The following is a 20,187-nucleotide window of genomic DNA, read 5'->3' as shown; positions in this document are numbered from 1 at the left end:
TCTTTGTTAATCGAGCCATGATGGTGTTTGCCTTTCCAAGCCTTCTGTCCAGCTCCATATCAATCGAGAGAGTGTTGCTGATGGTTGACCCTAGGTAGGTAAAGCTGTTGACTGCTTCCAGGGTGACACCACTGATTTTGATTGAAGGGGCAATGGTGGTATCTTGCACGCTGACATTTGTTTTTTCCAAGCTGATTGTGAGACCAAACTGCGTGCAGGCAACAGCAAAACGGTCTCCCAGTCTCTGGAGGGCTTCCTCCGTGTGGGCCACAAGAGCTGCGTCATCTGCAAAAAGCATCTCCCTGATGAGCACAGCTCTCACTTTGGTCTTTGAGCGCAGTCGTGCCAGGTTGAACAGCCTCCCATCAGACCTGGTGTGTAGATATATGCCATCCGTGGACGTGTCGAAGGCGTAGGACAGGAGCAGGGAGAAGAAGATCCCAAAAAGTGTTGGTGCCAGCACACAGCCCTGCTTCACACCACTGTTAATTGGGAAGGAAGTTGAGGATGATCCATCATACAGGACTGTTCCCTTCATATCTGCATGGAAAGAGATTATCATGCTGAAGAGTTTTGGGGGGGCAACCGATCTTACTCAGAAGTTCAAAAAGGCCCTTCCTGCTGACCAAGTCAAAGGCCTTGGTGAGGTCGATGAACATCATGTAGAGTGGTTGATCTTGCTCTCTGCTCTTCTCTTGGAGTTGTCGTAGGGAGAAGATCATGTCTGTCGTCGACCTGCCTGCTCTGAAGCCGCACTGTGATTCCGGGTACACACGGTCTGCCAGAAACTGCAGCCTGTTGAGTATGATGCGGGCATACACTTTACCAACAATACTCAAGAGCGAGATCCCTCTGTAATTATTACAGTCACTGCGGTCGCCCTTGTTTTTGTAAAGGGTCACAATTGTGGCATCACGCATGTCTTGGGGGACTACTCCTTCCTCCCAGCAGCGGCAAAGTAGGTCGTGCAGTGGTTTAATCAATGCTGGTTTTCCACGTTTGATAGCTTTGGGCGGGATGCTGTCACTACCTGGTGCTTTGTCGTTTGGAAGGCAGTCGATTGCTTTGCTGAGCTCCTCTAAGGTTGGCACTTTGTCGAGCTCTTCCATGGTGGGCAGATTCTTTATGCTGCTGAGGGCTGCATCAGTGACTGACGTTTCTCGGGAGTATAGTTCTGAGTAGTGCTCCACCCATCTGGCCATCTGTTGCACACGGTCTGTGATCTTCTCTCCCGTCAGGGATTTCAGGGGAGCGACCCCTTTCACTGTAGGGCCTAGAGCCTTCTTGATGCCACAGTACATGCCTTGGATGTGTCCGGACTCGGCACTGCGTTGGATTCCTTCACACAGTTGTTGCCAGTACTCGTTCGCACACTGTCTAGCAATGCGTTGGGTGTTACTTCGGGCACTTCTGAGAGCAGCAAGCGTCCGTTCATTAGGGCATTTTTTGTAAGCTATGAAGGCTTTTCGTTTCTCCTCGATTTGTGGTTCCATCCTTGATAGGTGTGCATTGAACCAGTCCTGGCTGGGTCGTTCCTTCTTGCCAAACGTTGACATAGCTGTACTGTAGATGGCACCCTTCATGGCGTTCCACTTGGCTGTAGCGTCATACTCAGGCAGGTCCTGGAGAGCCTTGTTCAGGGCAGACACATACTCCTCCACCTTGGCAGGGACTGACATCTGTGCAGTGTTTATGCGAGGACGTCCTTTTGGTTTTGAGCGGTGTAGCGCGTGTGGCTGCAGTCGCACTCTGCTGCTCACAAGGGCATGGTCGGAGTCACAGTCTGCACTGTGGTAGGTTCTGGTGGAGAGGACGCTGTTAAGGGCAGAGCGCCTGGTGATGACCAAGTCGAGTTGGTGCCAGTGATGAGATCTGGGGTGTTTCCATGACACTTTGTGTTGTGGCTTACACTTGAAGAAGGTGTTTGTGATGCACAGGCCATGGTAGGTGCATAGCTCCAGCAGTCTCTGGCCGTTTTCGTTGGTCTTTCCAGTGCCATGATATCCGAGGCAGGTAGGCCAGGACTCCTGGTCCGCACCTACTCTGGCATTAAAGTCGCCGAGGAGGAATAGTGGTTCATTTTTGGGGCATCCTTTGATCTGTTTGTCCAGCTGCCCATAGAACTGATCCTTCACGTCTTCTGATGACGTGAGGGTTGGGGCGTAGACACTGATGATGTTGACAGGACCTGAAGTAGTGGTGAGGCGGATGGACAAGAGACGCTCAGTGCCCCCTGTGGGAGGTTCAACCGAGGCCAGGAGATTGTTTTTGATGGCAAAGCCCACTCCGTGCTGACGGGGTTCCTCAGGTTCTCGACCCTTCCAGAAGAAGGTGTAGTTTTCCTCTCTGAGGGAGCCACTAGAGGCGAGCCTGGTTTCCTGGAGGGCAGCTATGCTGATATTTAGTCTGGTGAGTTCTCTATCGATGATGGCCGTCTTTCTGGTGTCGTCCACTTCTCTGAGGTCGTCGGAGATGCCTGTACACATGGTGCGCACATTCCAGCTTGCAAATCGAAGAGCTGGAGTCTTCTTTATTGGTTTCTTGTTTCTTTTGTCTGGTGTGGAATTACCGTCTGCTTGTCATGCTGAAAAACACACTGAGCTCCAGACACCCACTGGAGCAGGCAGACGATGGCGGGTCAACACCTTATTGACCGGGGGCTGCCCGGCTTGAGGCGGGCGATAGTTGGCCAGTGGGACACGATGATCCCTCCTACCGTCAAAGCTGACCCGTGGCGCCCCTTCCCTACGCCAATCGGGTGGGACTTATAACCCGTAAACTGTCAGCTTCCGTGTTGTTTCCTCACTCAGTAGCGAGACTGGAGTGTCCTCTCCAGGGCGCAAGCCTGGGCGTGGAGTATGGAGATCCTGGGCTGCCCAGACGTCAGGATCCCCCTCTCGTCCTTGCTGGTGGGGTCCAAAGGAATGCTGAGCATGACATTTGGCACCAGTTTGGATGCAGGAGCTGCCGGAAGGAGGTCGTAGTCGACCCCCAGCCGCCTTAGGGGCTCCACTCCTGATTTTCTGTCTGGGTTTACTCCCATAGCCTTTCCTTCTCCCGAAGATATCCACAAGGCAGTGGAGCCATAATCCAATGGATGGGACTTGGTTGGTTTTGAATCAGAGTTTCCTTCTCCTAGATGAACTGCCTGACAAGGCTAACGAGCTTCATCTGCCCGGGTTTGGGGTCAGAGTTTCCCTTCTCTTAGACTGGTTGCCTGCCAAGGCTAATGAGCCCAGTCTGCCCACCCAGTTATACCGCCGGGTACTCGGTCGCGCCACACAGCAGGCTCTGTTAAAAACAGGGGGCACCGCGTGAAGGTGCTGCTGTGGACACATTAGTGTAGGAGAGGCCATATGCAAGTAACCTCCTGCCCCGCAGAGCGAGACAGTGGTCCTGCGGCGATCACTACACCTGGGAAGGAGAGGCTATGAGAGACGCTTCACTTTCCTTTGGCAAGCGGGACGTCAGGCCCAGGCCACGCACCCCCAGGATGTTGGTCAGTCCTCTATAAAAACCAGAGTTTGTAAAAAGTTATACATGTTATTTGTCACGTACTCCAAATATGGCCTCGATTTCACTTTATGAGTCTTACTCTGAGAAAGAATAAAAATAATTTTAAATGTTGTTTTCTACAAAGTATCATTGGTTCTGAATCAAGGTCAGGAACTGGGTCAGCATTAGATACAAGATTTCTATAAAGTTGTTTACGTTGAAAATACCCAAAAAAGTCATTCAGAACTGAACTCTATTCCAGTAGATAAAGTTACATTACAATAGCAAGTAATGGAATACAATATTTTAAACTAAAAATCAAACAATTGAATAAAAATCAAATATAAAGTAAATCAAATATACATGACACTGCCAATTCATTAACATTGGCGAAATTGATAATATAATTGAGGATATATTTAACATTTTCCATACCAAATTTTGACAGGAAAAAAGGGAATACATAAAGTGATATTTGACATTATTGACTATTAAACACTGCTAATTGATAGGTATCAACTGCTCAGAGGCAACTCTTGAATGGACCAAGAACAAGTAAGCGTCCATTAACGTCGAAAATTCGGATAATAAATATTTCTTTTATGCTGAGTAATCTGTGCTAAAACACTAAGTGATCATGAATATAGACTAGTAAAATAAATATCCATCTATACAGTCTTATGTATGGTACAACTAGAGGTAAAGAAATGTTTGAAAATGAATTTGATATATCTGTAAATAAGTATGAAATACTAGAAGTGGGAGATGGCAGAGTTGTTCCAGAGAAAACTGGATAAAACTACATCAAACAGGTAAGAATAATAGAGAAAGATATGCTGACATGATTATGTTTTAATGTTCTGGCCTATGACTAAAATGCTGGGGCGTCACTTTGTCGGAATAAAAGAATATTCAAACTTCGTGTAATCACTTTAGCAAAAAAAATTCCATTATTTATATAAAAAGCAAACAAATCATGATATGTTTCATTACACCAGACAAAATGCCAAAGACAAACGAATATTTTCTAATGTAGATACTTTATATGGTGCAGACAAAAGGTTCAGTAATGCCATTTAAAACTTATCTACACAGTGTTATTTATTTTGACGTTGAATGTATCATTGTGCCAAAGGCGCTGAACTAGAAGAGCCAAATCCGCCTTTGTACCTTGACAAGACTTCCCTGCGTCTATTCCAAACTGCCTGGACCAGCGGTGATAACATGGCTTTTGTGAAGTTAAACATGACTTTGGAGTTGATGGCGCGACTCAAGTTTCACATTGAACTGGGTGACATATTTGAAGGTCTTGAAATACAGTACAAGGCAAACGTTTGATTCTAAACAGCCAAATGAACTCTGTTGACAGTTGGCAAGGAATACTTTGTGTCAAATAAAGTTTTTTGACTAAAGGAATAGTAGGTACAGGTGGATTGTAATGGACCAGTAGATAGAGTTTTACGAGGGTGATGCCTGGAGGACATAAGAGGAAAGCCAACGACTATGTTGTTTCTTGGTGGTGATCAAATAAAATAAAAATTAAACCCTTGCATGTGGAGTAGTGTCTACGGGTGAGTGGAAGGTTCTGTAGAACACGAGCAGTTTGTGAATGTTTGCTGCAAGTACACACACATACGAAGCCTCCAAGGAGCTACATAAGCCGCCGCCACAGCTAGAATAGCGAGACAAATTGCAACTGCTGGAAACCCACACGAGCATCTGTGTTGGAGGTGGTCCAGCAGGCATGTGATGCGTTTTGGGCAATGAGGGCTTTGAAATAGCCCTGAAGTCTACAGCGTATAAGAGGTTATATACCTCACTATGACCATCTGCAACCCTTCCTGCTGCTGACTACATCACGGCGACTGGGCGGGTCACTATCACATTCCCTGGCCAGTTTTTATGTACTCTATTTATTTTTGGGCTCCCTAGCTCCCATCTTTGGCTTCGTCAAAGCAGTGAGATCTGCCATTGTTGTTTTGATTAACATTAGCCGTAAGGTCTATGGGGCGTGTTGTCGCTAAAGGGAAGCAATTGTCCTGAGATGCTAACATGACTCCCTCTAAAGAAGCCAGGACCACGTAGAATCGTAGTGTTCCGGCTGAACGTTTACCAGAGCTTAATATCAAGCGTGAGACTGCAATCCAGCGTGCTAACTGGTCTTCCTTTTACATAAATGCTTAAGGTGAGCTCATGGATGCCGATTTCACATAATCTTTGACAGTGTGATTTTTCATAGGAAACAATATACGTGTCCCCGCTTGACTAACCAACCACAGGAATAACTTTTACCAGGGTACTGGTTTTTTCATCAAAAATATTAGTTGTCATTATCTGACCGAGATGGACATAAGGCCGTTGGATGTTAATAAATGGTCGGCATTAGGTGCTACATGTATATTTTTGATGCAAACAGACGTCACGCTGGTTCTGACGTTTAAAGGCGTGTTACAGACCATGCTGTTTCTGTATGTAACGATAATAAGGAAACACGTTTTCCTTGACAATGTCGACATCTTGTCAGTAGATCATGGCAACAGATTAGAGATGAGTGTACACGAGAGCTACCCTATCTTTCCCACCTCACCAGACCAATTCAACTTTCAAATCACAATGCCCGTATAGGAATTATAATGTCGATATACCCAGATCTCGAAGACCAAAATGAAATTCGCCTTAAAAGGGTGATTAGGGCTCAAATGTAGTTGCAGGCTAAGGCTGAACAGGGCGAACACTTTTACAAAGAAAACAGACAAGTGGTAAACGCATTTCACGTTGACACTGCACTTAAGGCTATGTCTGTGTGCACTGGCGTGGTAGGCAATGCTATATTGTCAACAATCATTGTTACCCTCACCACAGTTGACTAGTAGATCACAGCTTTGGGAAATGGGTAGGTTTCCATAGCCCAAAAATTCATTTGCCGGTAGCTCTCTCTGGAGTCCAAAAACATGACGAAATATACATCTTCACCAACGCTTATGAAAGATGGCAAATATGAACTTTTATATATAAACCCTGACTCAATCTGTATATTAACAACTGGCACAATAATAAAATCAATAGTAAAATTATAATAAGTCAAATTATAGATAATCTATTGATAATAATTCAAATTAAAGATTTAAGAGCGTATTTTGATTATTTTTTTTTGCATTTGTTTAGTGTACCATATGACAATAATATTGTCCAAAGTTTGCCAGTAGCTGACTGTGGGTCGGTGGTTCTTCGCGGTGTTTTCCAGGTTCCACCTCCACCATGTACGCTAGCCGCCATGTAAAGTCTATCATGGCTGAAAAATGGCATTAAACCAACAAAACTTCAAACTACATTATACAAATGCAAGTAAATTAAAATTGTTGTTTCTTTTTAATTACTCTCTCTCTCTCTCTCATAATAATAAATTAGACTTTGACTTTCAGTGCGAAATTCTTACGTTGAGATATGAGAAGATAGATTAAAGAGGAATTTTACCTGGTTGATTAGCAGACATATTAAACGTCTGCCCTAGTCTTCATGTTAAGGACTGCTAGACCTTTGACTTGGGACCAGATTATTGGGCAAACCATTCAATATGGTTTGAGAAATGAATATGTCCAAACATCCGTTCTACTCGTGCTTTTTGCAATGATATTAGTATGTTCTCTTAATGTAAGGTGATTATTCTTCAAATGTGTATCTGACGAAGTCTAACACATTCCATTTAGAAACTTATATTTTCGATCAAATCTGTTTATACTCTAAAGATGGAAGTGTTCTTTCTCCTGCTTGCCTAAAATCAAGCAGGTTTCTTAATCACTCATAAATCTTTTCGTAATTCAAATACTTTCAAGCACAAACAGAACTTCACGTATTCGGAGTCCTTCACATTTTGTTGTATCAAATTTGATTCGCCAATTTTGGGACCAAGCAGATGGTTTGTTTAAATCATCTTGCAAGGTCTCAGTTTTTTTTTTGTTCTGATCTCTTTATAAAGTTTACTGTCATCTGGAGATGATTTTTTATGCTTAACACAAATAAAGATGAAGGGAGGTTATTTACAAAAGTTTAGAACAATAACGGCTCCAAAACGGATCCCTGTGGAACGCCGCTACTGACACCGGTCCACTTTCTTTTATTTTTTATATATATTTTTTGCTGTCCATTTCTTATTATCACCCTTTGTCTTGTACCCATGAAAACTTTATATCCAAGTACAAATATGGCCAATTATTAAAATACTCTGGTGTGCGACAGTCTGAAAGGTTTTAGCAAAATCAAAACATAAGACATCGGTTGATACCCTGCGATCAAAAGATTCATGCACATTTATCTTGTAATCTATGCTGTCCACTAGATATAATTGTTTTTTCTTTAAGAAGTTAATAAGCTGAACAGTTTTAATGATCTGAGTTGTTAAATTTACTGGCCTTGAGTCCACACATTTTTGACTGGATCCCACTTTATGTGAAATCATACCATTGCTGTCTTCTCTCCAGTCATGTGGTATAAAAAAACGAGTACACCGAGTGATTAAATCAATTGCACAGTGGCACTGATAAAGCTGGAAGTTTTCGTAATATCATCCGGCATGCTAAACTTGTGAACTTTCAATGCTTCGACTTTATTTTCTTCATAATATGCCATTTTGAAAAGGGTTTAAATGTTATATTATCTGCAAATTAACTGTGTGAATTAGGGTCTATTATATAACAGCGATTCCTCAGTTAGGACTGATAATAAAGGTTATTTAAAACTTCAGCTTTCTCAGAATAATTTTCAATTTTATTTCCATCTATGATAAGAGTATCATCCCTAGAAGAACTTTTCACAAATGCTCTGGTATTATTATAAAACCTTTTGGGATTTTCTTGTATAATGCCTACGACTTTGTTCTCATATCTGCCTGACATTGTTTTCTATAAATTTTCGTATACAATCACTCGTAACCACGTCAAGGTTCATCAATCTGTGTTTCAGATTAATGTTTTCATTTCTTCCCTGCCGATTTGCTATCTTCACATATTTAGATCTCACTCATTGCAGGGTCCAAGTTCTTATCTGATTTCATAAGTGTGATGAACATATATTTCACCCAATTATTCATATTTGTCTTTTAATAAATTCAGTTTTTATGTTACAGATTTCCGTTATATAAGTCATTCCAATGAATGACATCAATTACCTCATTGAAAGAGACATAGTCCCCTTTTCTATAAAGATACAAGTAGTGAATAGGGATAACGTAGCCTCAAGGGGACTTTAATGTTAAAATAGGAGGGTTGTACCCTAGCCTCTATGGAAATTTAACATGGGGAAATTTTTGATGGCTTATAGCCTCAAGGGGAATTTAACATGGGAATAGGATAGCATAGCCTCAATGGAAATTTAACATGGGGAAATTTTACTTTGTACTATGGCCTCAAGGGGAATTTAACATGGGAATAGATTGTGGGACTGTATAGCGTCAAGGGAAATTTAACATGGTGGGACTGTATATCGTCATTGAACGTGGGAGATGGATAGAACACAGACAATAGACAAAACACTGATACAACATTTAAAATTTAGGCATGAAAGTTAATTTCTTTTCGAGGCATATGATTGGCCCTGAAAAGGGCCTTTGGGTTTCTTCTTCTCCTTCTTCTATTTCCTCCACTTCTTCATCCACCCCCTTATTTTTCCCAAAACTCCTTTCTTCTTCTTTATTTCTGACTCTGGTAACCAGTCAGGATGACCCATAGACCTGAACTTCTCCTGTATCTTTATCCAATTATTATTCAACCTCTCAAACTCTTCCTGTTTCTTTAAATTTTCCTTTTCCTTTCTTTCTTTACTCCACTTGTCTTTGATCTTCTTGACTTCTTCCTCCATCATTTTTTTCATAAATTCTTCAGCTTTCTTCACCTTGTCCAGGCCTCTTTTTGACAAACGGCCAATCTGACCATTTCACCATTCCTTCCAAAAAAACACCTTACTTCTATAATGTTATCAAGAGCCTCTTTTAAAGTTCCAACTCCGACATAGGGTGGATTAATTGACCCTCTTAACTTCTTCACTTCTTCTTCTATGATTTCCTCTATCTTCTCCCTGGCTACTGTTAGTTTGTTAACAAAGTCCAGGCTGTTTCTTATCCTCTATTCTCGTTCAATTCTTTCCAGTACATATTCACTATCTATCATCCAATAGTATGTTTCCGTTAAATTGTTAAACAGGTCTGCTGCCATCTTCTTCTTTCAGTTATTCCGTAGAATGGCGCGAACGACGAATGCTATGCGTTCTTATATAAAAAGCGCGGATGTGAAGGAAAACATTCCCTACTTTTGTCATCTCATATTATCTACTATTCACACAATAATGACTAGACAAATAACATAACCATATTATACTATCCACACACGCAAAGCATCAAAATCAAACCCAAATATACTATCCACACACGCCAAGCAACAAAAACATAACCCAAATCTACTATTCACACACGCTAAGCAGCAAAAAAAAAAACAAAAAAAAAAAACAAAAATAAAAAATAAAAAATAACCATAATCTAGCATCCACACAAACTTGCGTGAGCGCTTACAAAACCCAATAATCTGCTATCCCCACATACGTACGTGAGCGCTTACAATCACACACACACACACAAACACACACACACACACACACACACACACACACACACACAAACACAAACACACACTCACACAAATACACACACAAATACACACACACACACACACATAAACACATACAATCACACCAAGAAAGGAGTGAGTGTTTATTTTCACACTACTCTGGGAGCGCAGAGGCGGGTTGACTTGTTTCAGAATCCCAGTCTTCACAATCTGGGACCCTGAAGACTTCCCTCTGTCTGTGCTGGATTCGTGGATGCTGTTGTGGCTGTGGCCTCGTTATATTTTCCACACGTACCTCTACTGGCCTTTGTACTGGTGGAAGATGTTGTGTATGTGGCTGTGGTGTAGCTACTGGTTGCGAAGGTACCCTCACCATTGGTTTCACCTCACTTTTTGCCTCATTATTACGTGAGGCAGGATCCCTTTCGTCTTTTACTCCTCTTCCTTCTGTCTTCTCTCCTCCTCCTCCTTCTTTATCCTTCCCTCTTCCACAATAGCCTCTGCGGCCAGCTCATTCAGTATGCGCCTGGCGTATTCCAGGTGGACGTGAAGGAAAACACCCCCTAAGACCCCCACAACTTAGTTAGTTAGTTGGATTATAGTGGTTTTCGTTCTTTTGAACATGTACCACTTGTTTATTCACGAAATAACTTGGTAAAAGAATCGTTGTCGGAAATGACTGGTAATTCGTTTTTCTTTATCATGGCCATCCTCATCTCCATGTCCCCGCCCAACATGTCCAACAATTCAGGACAAAATAAAATGGACATGATTTTGCCCCCCTCAGGAAATTTCATCAGGAAGCGGCGAGCTACTTTATAGTACTCCAGGGTGACATTTTTTCTGACACTCTCCAATGCTTTAAGAAACACGACATTAAACCTGGAAGCAATGGTGATTACAAAATGTTGTCCACTAAAATAATAGGTTGGAGGAACGAACAAGTGATAGGTGGTCGACTTTTGATTTTTTGTGCTCGGAGTTTTCTTATCATATTTTACATGGGTATCCAAGTACTGTTGCAATTGTTCGTCATGAACTTCCACTGAAAAAAAATTTTGATTGGGAAGGACATTGAGGACTTGGGTCGGGTGAATCATTTCTACCAAAGCCACTTCCCAATGGGCTTCGTGATCTAATTGGATGGCCTGGGGTAATTTGGCCGTGTAACAGCACAACGTGTTGTTGGGAAACACCTCCATGGAACTGTCACTGGGTAAGGTTAAGTAAAATTGGTTAGAGTGACTCATAATTCCAGAGTTCTGTGGCTGTCTGAGGTGTTACTGGAAGTCAGAGGAGTGTCTCCGCCCAAAATGGGGTTGTTGTTTTTGGAGTGGCGATTGACACTGGCACTGGACACAAGGTTCCCGTTGTTCCCGTTCGAGGAGAATTTCAGGGAGGGATTGGGAAGCAGGTAATCGATGCAACTGCTTAATAAAATGGTCCACAATTCTTTGTCTCCTTGTTGCAAACTCAAATTGGCAATGGCTGCACCGATGACACAATACACCACAAAGATTTGGCAGAAAAAGACGATTTGCTTTTTAGGCACACGTTCTCCACACCATACCCACAAGGGTTGCTTCTGTAAATCTTGCAGAGAAGAACTGGGTGAAGGAGTGGTCGCAGTAGCGTCGTCTGTGTGAAAGGGCATGATGGTCACTTCTTTTTATAGTCGATGACTTGCGAAGCGTCGATCCAAGAATCAAAACTGGGTGGATATCCTTTCCAACGTACTTTGACTTCTTTGACACGTCGTTTACCTTCTTTACGGGTTCTGCGTTCGAGAATGCTTTCTATGTCGTACACGTCGACTTCTTTTTTGGTGACACGTTGTAACTCGGGAAAGTAAAACGTTCCTTTTAACACTTCTCCGTTCATGTCTTCCAATTTATAAACGGCAGGATGACGGCCATGTACTCGTTCAGTGACACGAAACAATTCGGTAGTCCAGTTAGGTAAATAACCTTTGTCGAAAGTGCGTTTGGTTTTGCCAATGCGCAATCTTCTACGACCAACACTCCACTTTTCTTGGGGACAGCCCCCGTCGGGGACGTACCAAACAGACGATCAAAAACCAGCACTTCGTTGTCGGGAGTCACCTCTTGGGGGGGCACGTCCGATGCTTCGATGGTATGATTGGTTGTACGCTTGCACCAGGTGCGGTAAGATGTCGATGTACTTCAGAGTGTGGTGATGCGCAAAATATTTCCACATAAGTTCTTTCAAAGTGCGTTGAAAACGTTCCACGATGCTAGCCTTGGTTTCAGGATTCTCGGTGTAAAAGAAATGAATGTCACGTTTCTTTAATTCTTTTTGGAAAGCTTGGTTCAGAAATTCGGTACCTTTATCCGTTTGCCATCGAAGAGGGTGACGACCGCTTTGTTTCAACACCTGTTGCAGGGCTCGCACTAACTCGTTGCTCGATTTGGAAGTCAATGGTACGACCCAGGCAAATTTGGAAAAGACGTCGATGACACAAAACAAATATTTGTAGCCGCCATTGTAAGTGACCAAATGAGAGACATCGGCTAAATTGGCTTGCCATTGATGATCGATGTGGGTGCGACTTCTGGAAAACTTGCGTCGAATGGGTTTGTGTAAAGTGTATGTAGCTTGTTCTTGTAACCATCATTGCACTTGAGGTAAACGGAGACTCTTCAGTCGAGGTTTGGCAGCACGATACAATTTTTGAACTCCTCTGTAACTGCAGGATGGGATGGATCGTAGTAAATGCTGGCTAACACCTTCTCCATTTTTTTGTTTCTTAATAAGGCACCCACTCTTCGATGATGCTACTTTGGGCGGGACGAAAGGGTGGTTTGGAAACAGATTTACTGTCCGATGGGCTATGGGAGTAGAAGTCAAAGACAGTGATGGAGGTGGTAATGGAATGACTTTGGTCTTCTTTTCTTTTTTCACTTCTGGTTTCCCTTCTTTCTTTTTCACTTCTGCCGAAGGAGGAGTGGACATCATCTTTTAAACCCAAGCTTTCATTTCTTCTCGTTGGCGTGTGGTGGAAGGGGTCAACAAGGATGCTGCAATCTTACTAGAAATGGGAGCTGCTGACGGTGTTTGAAAACTTCTCGTATCTCTTCTTCCTCAGGCCTTCGTGGGGTAGCGTCTCTGGTGACCCCTGGAGATGGTAGTAGTGGTGGTGGTGTGGGGGATGGACTTTTCATCAAGGTCTTAAAATCTTTCAGAGTTGGTAAAGCTCTTTTGTCTGAAGCTTTCTGGTGAAAGAGTTGCAGTCGTTGCAAGAGCTGACCGTACTTTTGCGATTTTTCTGTTTCGGACAAATCTTGGCGATCCATCAAGGTTTGCAGTTCGTGTTGTAACTCAGACATCTCGGTAAAATTGGGATTGGGAGGTAAATGCGGGGTCCGCTGTTCTTGCCAACGATGGTACTCCATCCATCGTTTGTAAGGCACTAAAGCTAGTTTTCGTCCTTCCATTCAATGTCAAGGGTTACGTCTGAGATCTTGGGACTTCCGATGTTCTTTTTATCTTGCTCGCACGAGACCTCCCAACATGGTTCCCCAGACTCCTTTCAGCAAAGGGCCTAACAAGAGTGGCAAAATTCCTGCACGTTGGACCAACATCTTCTTCTTTTGGCGAATGGGGATTTTCTTTTGAACCATTTGAGGAAGAACGTGACGATGTTTGCCTAAGCATTGTTTCTGGTGTTTGGACAAAGGGATCGTTCCTTTCGAAACGTTTTTTTTTTCGTATGGGTGGAGAAGCTTTGGACAAGACAGACAACATGTCCCCATGTTTGACTAAACGAGGAGGCAGTCCTTTCCTTTTCTTTTCTTGGGGTTTAGAAGAGGGATTTTTTTGGAGGGTGACATCTTTGAGTCTTCAGGAGCACCAAAACACTGATACCCCTACTTTGTCACAGACCTTTTTTTATACTGGAATGCGTCGCCACTTATTGCCTTTACGTCGTATCAACTTGAGGACAGGCAACATACGTCGTAAATCGAGTCAGTTCTTGCTTGGACAAATCCAGTAAACTCTGTAACATGCCCGATCTTTCTTGGACTTTGATTTTGTGAGCTGTACTTTGTGAGTAGCTGCCACTGCCACTAAAGAGGAGGGTCCTACCACTGGAGAGGTTCTTGGTGTCATCAACGGAGAAGTTCTTGGTGTCATCAATGTCTCCAAGAACTTCTCAGTTCTTGGTGTCATCAACGGAGAAGTTCTTGTTGTCATCAACGGAGTAGTGGATGAACCTGACGCTACCAGAAACGCGGTCACCGTGCTTGCAGGTCGTGGTTTGCGAATGTAAGGTTGCGTCCTGGCCGAAGTGCCTCTCTTGCGAGTTTTCTTTGGGCTTTTCTTTTTCGGAGGACTTCTCTGTTTCTTTTTCTGTGGGCTTTTCTTTCTCTGGGGTGGTGGTAACCTGGTCTGGACACCGTTGCTCTTTTTCTTCTTGGGGCTTCATTTGGCTTTTTTCTTGGGGAGAACTTTGGGAGCATTAGGATCCCATCTTAAGAGAGAGAGAGCGAATGATGACACCTCCTATAGTACCGCTTCCTCCAGGTTTCAAAATGATTTGTTTTTCGGTTTGAGTGTCGATGCGGTGATCGGCCAGTTGGGTCAAAGCGACTTTGTTTTTATCAAAAAAGCGTTTGGTTTGATGAGGAATCTGAATGATCCCTTGTAGTAATTGACGTGCTGTCACCGTGAAACATCGTAAGTCTTCTTTTAGACTGGCTTCTAAGACATGAGCACGTATTTGTGGATTTTTCTCGCGACTGATGCCATACAAGGCACGAATCAATTTGACAGGAAGATGTGACTGAAGGGTCGTCATGTTGAGACTGTGTGAGACAGACGAAACGTTTTAAGGTTTTTATAGATTTTTGGGGGTTACGTCGAGGACGGAGACGTGTACAGGACAGGCCCTCCGTCTTGACACCAGTGGTGAAACAATTGGGTACGAAATCGCAAATAATCAGGGGTAGTAGGTTTCAAAACGACGAGTAAATAGGCGTGTGGAGTTTGAGTGGCATCGTCGTACGCCTGAGTGAGCTAAGGCGTTCCTAACTGTTTGGCAAAGACTTGCACTTGCGATTTATCTCGAGGGCTTTTAAACAAGACCACGTAATGAGCATTGAGACTGATGTTGTGATGGGCTTTACTTTGTTGAAACAAAATTTGAGTGATGTAAATGACACTGGCGTTAGGATGATGCCCTTTGCGCGTAAACCAAAGTTTAATTTTTCTTCGTCTTCTCCTAACATGTCGAAAATGACCAAATGGGTTTGACGGGAGTCAGAGACGATTCCGTCGTCTTCGTTAGGAATGCCTTCCACAAACAAGATGGAATCGCCTTGACTTTCTTGCAAAAGGCTGTCCGCCGATTGCCACTCTTTGTAACACCACACGATGCATTGAGGTGGACGATCTATCAAATGATGTTTATGTTCGATCAAACGTTTCACAAATTCGGTTTTGCCTGAACCGCTAGGTCCAGCAATGAGCATGTTAAAGGGATGGCGAAGATACAAAGCCTCCCAACTGGCACGATCTAAGTGTTCGTCGATGACTTTGAAAGTGGAGGAAGAGGGAGCAGAGACAGCAGAGGTAGCCATAGTGTCAGGAATGTTACTTGTGACACGAAAACAGACAAGACAAGAGTTTTTATACTTTTTTCAGGACACATTTATTGACGTTTTAAAAATGAACACGAAAGACTAAAATGCATATAAGCCAAAGGCTTAAGTACAACGATAAAATGCACATGAAAACGATCAACGTGAAATAGAAACAAGTTTCTGTACAACATGTTTTGGGTAATGTTCTGACCAGTTCAACAAGGGGTAAGGTCACACAAGAGTCCTCCCGAAAGGGTCTTTCAGGAATGTCCATGGCAGTCCTGTCCTGAGTGACGGGTTCTTCTTCTTCTTCTTCTTCTGGACTGTCACTAACACAGGTTGAAAAGTGACTTTTTTGTTTGAACGTTGAAAGAAAGGATCACAACTCTCGAGCATACTGGGCCACTTCTTGGGTCCAAGCCTCAAAACCCCATTTTTTCCAGGCACGTACATCTGTCCAATGGGGGTGTAAGTCACAAGCTACACATACATCGTCATACACGTCTTCGGTAGCTAAACGTTGACGAATATCTTTTTCCTGTAGAGGTCGAGAAGTATCCAGATGAAAACACAAGGCTTTGAGCAAAATGAGTCTTTCGTGAACATTTATGGCCATTTGGGTGGTAAGTACTGTTCGTAAAGGGTCCACAAGGAATCGGCTGGTAAACGAAATCCTAGAAAACAAGTCACTAAGACACACACCACTTGTCGACCCAAATTGAACGGAAACAGTTCTTGTAATAATTGATGGTAATGATACACGGTTTGAATATTGTCATTGAATTCCTTCCACGGAATCTGTTCAGTCACATGTGATAAAAGCTTTGGCATGGCGGCCTGTTTTTATATTCTCTTTTTTTGGGAAGCAATAAGTGTACTGCCTGGTCAGAGATGGTTTTACTCCAGTAGGAAATCTAAATCGTTCATTCACTAACTTGCACTTTACAGTTCGTTTAGAAGTTTCCTCTTCCACTAAGGTGACATTCTGTAAAAGATGTTGGTATTCTTTTAACTCTTCTTCCTCTGAAATTTGTTGCAGTAAGTCTACCTGGCAGCAAATAGAATCATGAGTAACAAAACAATTCTTTAAACGACGGGATAGTTGATGAAGGTCTGACCAATGAAACACTTTCAAATGAATCAGTCCTCTTATAGCATTTAGGTACCAGTACTTCAAACACCGGTGACGTAACGGATGCAATTGTTCTTTACGTTTGACTTGTATTTTGACCAGTTCTCGGTAAATGCGTTCTCTCAACTCCACAGGGAATGCACGAATGTTCTCTTGTAAAGTATCCATTCAGGGATTACTGATATTGTCCTACTAAAGGTAAATAGTGACAATTGGGAGACCATCGAGCATGTTCCGGGTAGGCCGAATCTTGTGGTTCCCAGTGGTGAAGTGACACACCGCAAATGAAGCACTTGACTTTATCCCCTTCGCCCAAGTAGAAAAATCCGGCTCTGGCTAATTCTTCGGGGGTTGGTCCTCCCAGATACTTAGGCCATTTTCCTTTGAACGATTGAAAACGATTTTCAAAGTTGCAGTATTCAGACAAACTCACAGGGAACGAATATTCGTCTTTCAAATGTTCGTTTCGATGAGGGCAGGGTTACATCGATAGGAGTTTTCTCAGGGCTGCATGCCATCCATAGGGTAGTAGACGTGAAGGTTGACATCCACATTGACCATGAAACCCAGTAAAGTGTCCAAGAGGACGAGTGGCATCGCATTCGCATCCATCAGGTTTGACACCTACAGCATCACTTTCCATGATAGGGGTAGTGAGAACAAAGTTCCCATGATGCTTTACGGCATCTCTAAGATCAAAGCGTACAGCATTTCTCACGTCGCAAGGCTCACAATCGCATTCCACTTGAGAGGCCCCAAACTTGAATTGTGCCTGTCTGAACTTGTTTTGTGTTTCTCTGAAAGTATTCATCTTGTTCGCTTGGTCTTGGTAGTCACAATGAACTATCGATCTTGCCTATGGTTCCTTTTTATACCGGTTGCAATGAAGTCTCATGCTTGTACATCGTTCTTTTTTATGTTTTGTTTTGGAAGGTATCGTCTCTAAGGTCCGTCATAATTGTACCGTAGTGTAATGGGTGGAAAGGCCATATAAAGGTAAGGACAGTGCAGAGACCATCGAGTATGTTCCAGAATAGCTGAATCTTTATAGATACATAGATCCATTCGTAACTTCAGGCACAAATGAAACACTGTACTTCGTATCTCTATCCAGTCTCAGGTCCCAAGTAGACAAATCCTGTTCTAGCTAAAACATTCGAAGTAGGTAATCCTTCTCTATCCGTGGGCAATTTTTGAAACGTTTCCAATCGACGGGCACAATCACAATAGTCAGGCAAGAAGACATGAAAATGGTAGATTTTGAACTTGGAGTTCTCATTGGGTTTCTCACTCGATTATTGCAGTGGCGAAGTCATTCTTCTGGTGAGTGGCTATCCTCTTACAACCAATGTTTTATACCAACATGTCCATAAGGCAAAGTAAAGTGATTGGGAAGACGCACTCGCTTCTGGTACACGATTTTGATAGACTTTTTTCAAGGGTCGACTGACAATTTGGTGAGTTGGTAAAAGTACAATCCTGTTTGGCTGGTAGGTAGTCACTTTAAAGTTTTCATCTTCTCTAGACTGCAAGGCTTCTTTCAATACACCAAAGTTCACCACTCGACTGGTACGATAATTCAGAGTCAATCCTTTCACTTTACATCTGAAAGTAGCGGGAAGGTTCTGTCAAATACTCCGTCTTGGATAAACACGGTCGTTGTGCCATTTTACCCCACAAGCAATTTAACATCACTTTGGCAAACGATCGCCTGCCTTCGTTGTTCTCGATGTGATCTAAAGTGATGCCTTCTTGTGACCAGTATTTCTCTTTGAATGTCTTTTGGTCTTCGGGAGTGTGACACCAGGAAGGATAGCCACTGGCTTCTTGTTTCAGTTTCAAAAAGGCATCCACGTAGTCTGCGAAAATGCCTTTCTGACTGGGGTCACCCTTGTAGTATTGTTGTGTCTTGGGAAAGTGACAAATTTCGTACACTTCTAATAGTTGGTATCCCATGTCCAGAGCTTTGAACAATTCCACGCTAACCCACGTCCCTGTCAAGGTGCGTTCTTCCTGGGTGTGCTGACAAGGCTGATATTGGTTGCACGTTTCGGCACAAGTACGGCACAAGGGAAACATCAGTTTTCCTTGACAATGGCGAGGTAACACGGGATGCTACAAGTCCGTGGGAGGTAAAACTTTGCACTTGAACAGACCATCGTATTGCCGAATGTTTTTCAGGTCGATGTGTTCCGTTAGTAATTGCGGGTGCCCTGCAGGAAAGCGACAATATTTGCACACGTAGGGATACAGCGAAGACACTTCCAAGTATTTGATTTCTTCTCCTTTCTCTTCGTCAACTTCGTACAGCAAACAGGTGGCATTGGTTCTTCCTCCGTACAAACTATTCCTCGGATTCAGGGGTCCATGAACTGGTAACTTTCCACGATGCGTTGAAACTCGGGATCGATTTTCAAACGGTGATCGTATTCGTGTTCCCACATTTCCACCACGTGGTATCCCTGCTGTTCTAACTTCAAGCGCCGCTGACAAGTGTCCTGGTACAAGTCTTCCATGGTTCGATGTAAAAACTGATTTTTAGTGCCTCGATTAGGGTAACAGACGGGACATCCGTGAAATAAGCAACCGTTAAACTCGTACACGATCTTGGGGTTTTCTAAGTCCCAGCCATCGACCGAATGCGTTCCAGTGGTCTTTTCGCCTCCTCCGTTGCGGGCATGCTGAATCCATTTGTCTTCCTTGTCGCACAAGTAATGTAACCAGCGTAAGGCTTTGACCGAGTATTGACGTTTGACATAGTTGGTCGTTTGAGGACTGATGACAGCCACGGTGTTTTCAGGCATGAATCGTTGTCGGTAGACTAAGGAACATGCTTTGGCAATGGTGCAAGCTTCTTTCAAAGGATCGACCCCTCCATGTTCCATGAACAGTTCTCGAAATTTTCCACAGCAACGCCGTAAAATGTCCCGTCGGAACGACAATACTTTAGCATTTCTTCCTGAAAGTCAAAAGTGTCTGAGGAGTGAACCTGGTACCAAGCGTAGAAAGCTTCTCGTTGTTCGGTACGCATGTTGTCGGAGTGTTGACTGGCTTCAGTATTGAAAAAGTGCGGAAAGTACCCTTTAGCCATTTCTGTCATTCCAAACCTTTTAGGCATTCGACTCAAAGGCATGGCCAAATAGCTCATCGAATCTTTAAACTGTACTTGTCCCAGTTGCATGAAAATGATTTTTGCTCCGTTCAAAGTGACTTTAGGACGCTCGGTACCATGTTCCGTATAGTATCTGAGAAGAAACTGTCCATCGTATCCGGAGAAATTGTGAGCCATCACTGTGGCATGACGATGACAATCTCCGTAACGATCGATGTCCTCTTGGCTCCT

Source organism: Sinohyriopsis cumingii, chromosome 5 (assembly GCF_028554795.1).
Source record: "Sinohyriopsis cumingii isolate HCF-2022 chromosome 5, ASM2855479v2, whole genome shotgun sequence".
Classification (NCBI taxonomy): Eukaryota; Metazoa; Mollusca; class Bivalvia; order Unionida; family Unionidae; genus Sinohyriopsis; species Sinohyriopsis cumingii.
The sequence above is the reverse complement of the archived record's forward strand: the minus strand, read 5'-3'. Positions refer to the sequence as shown.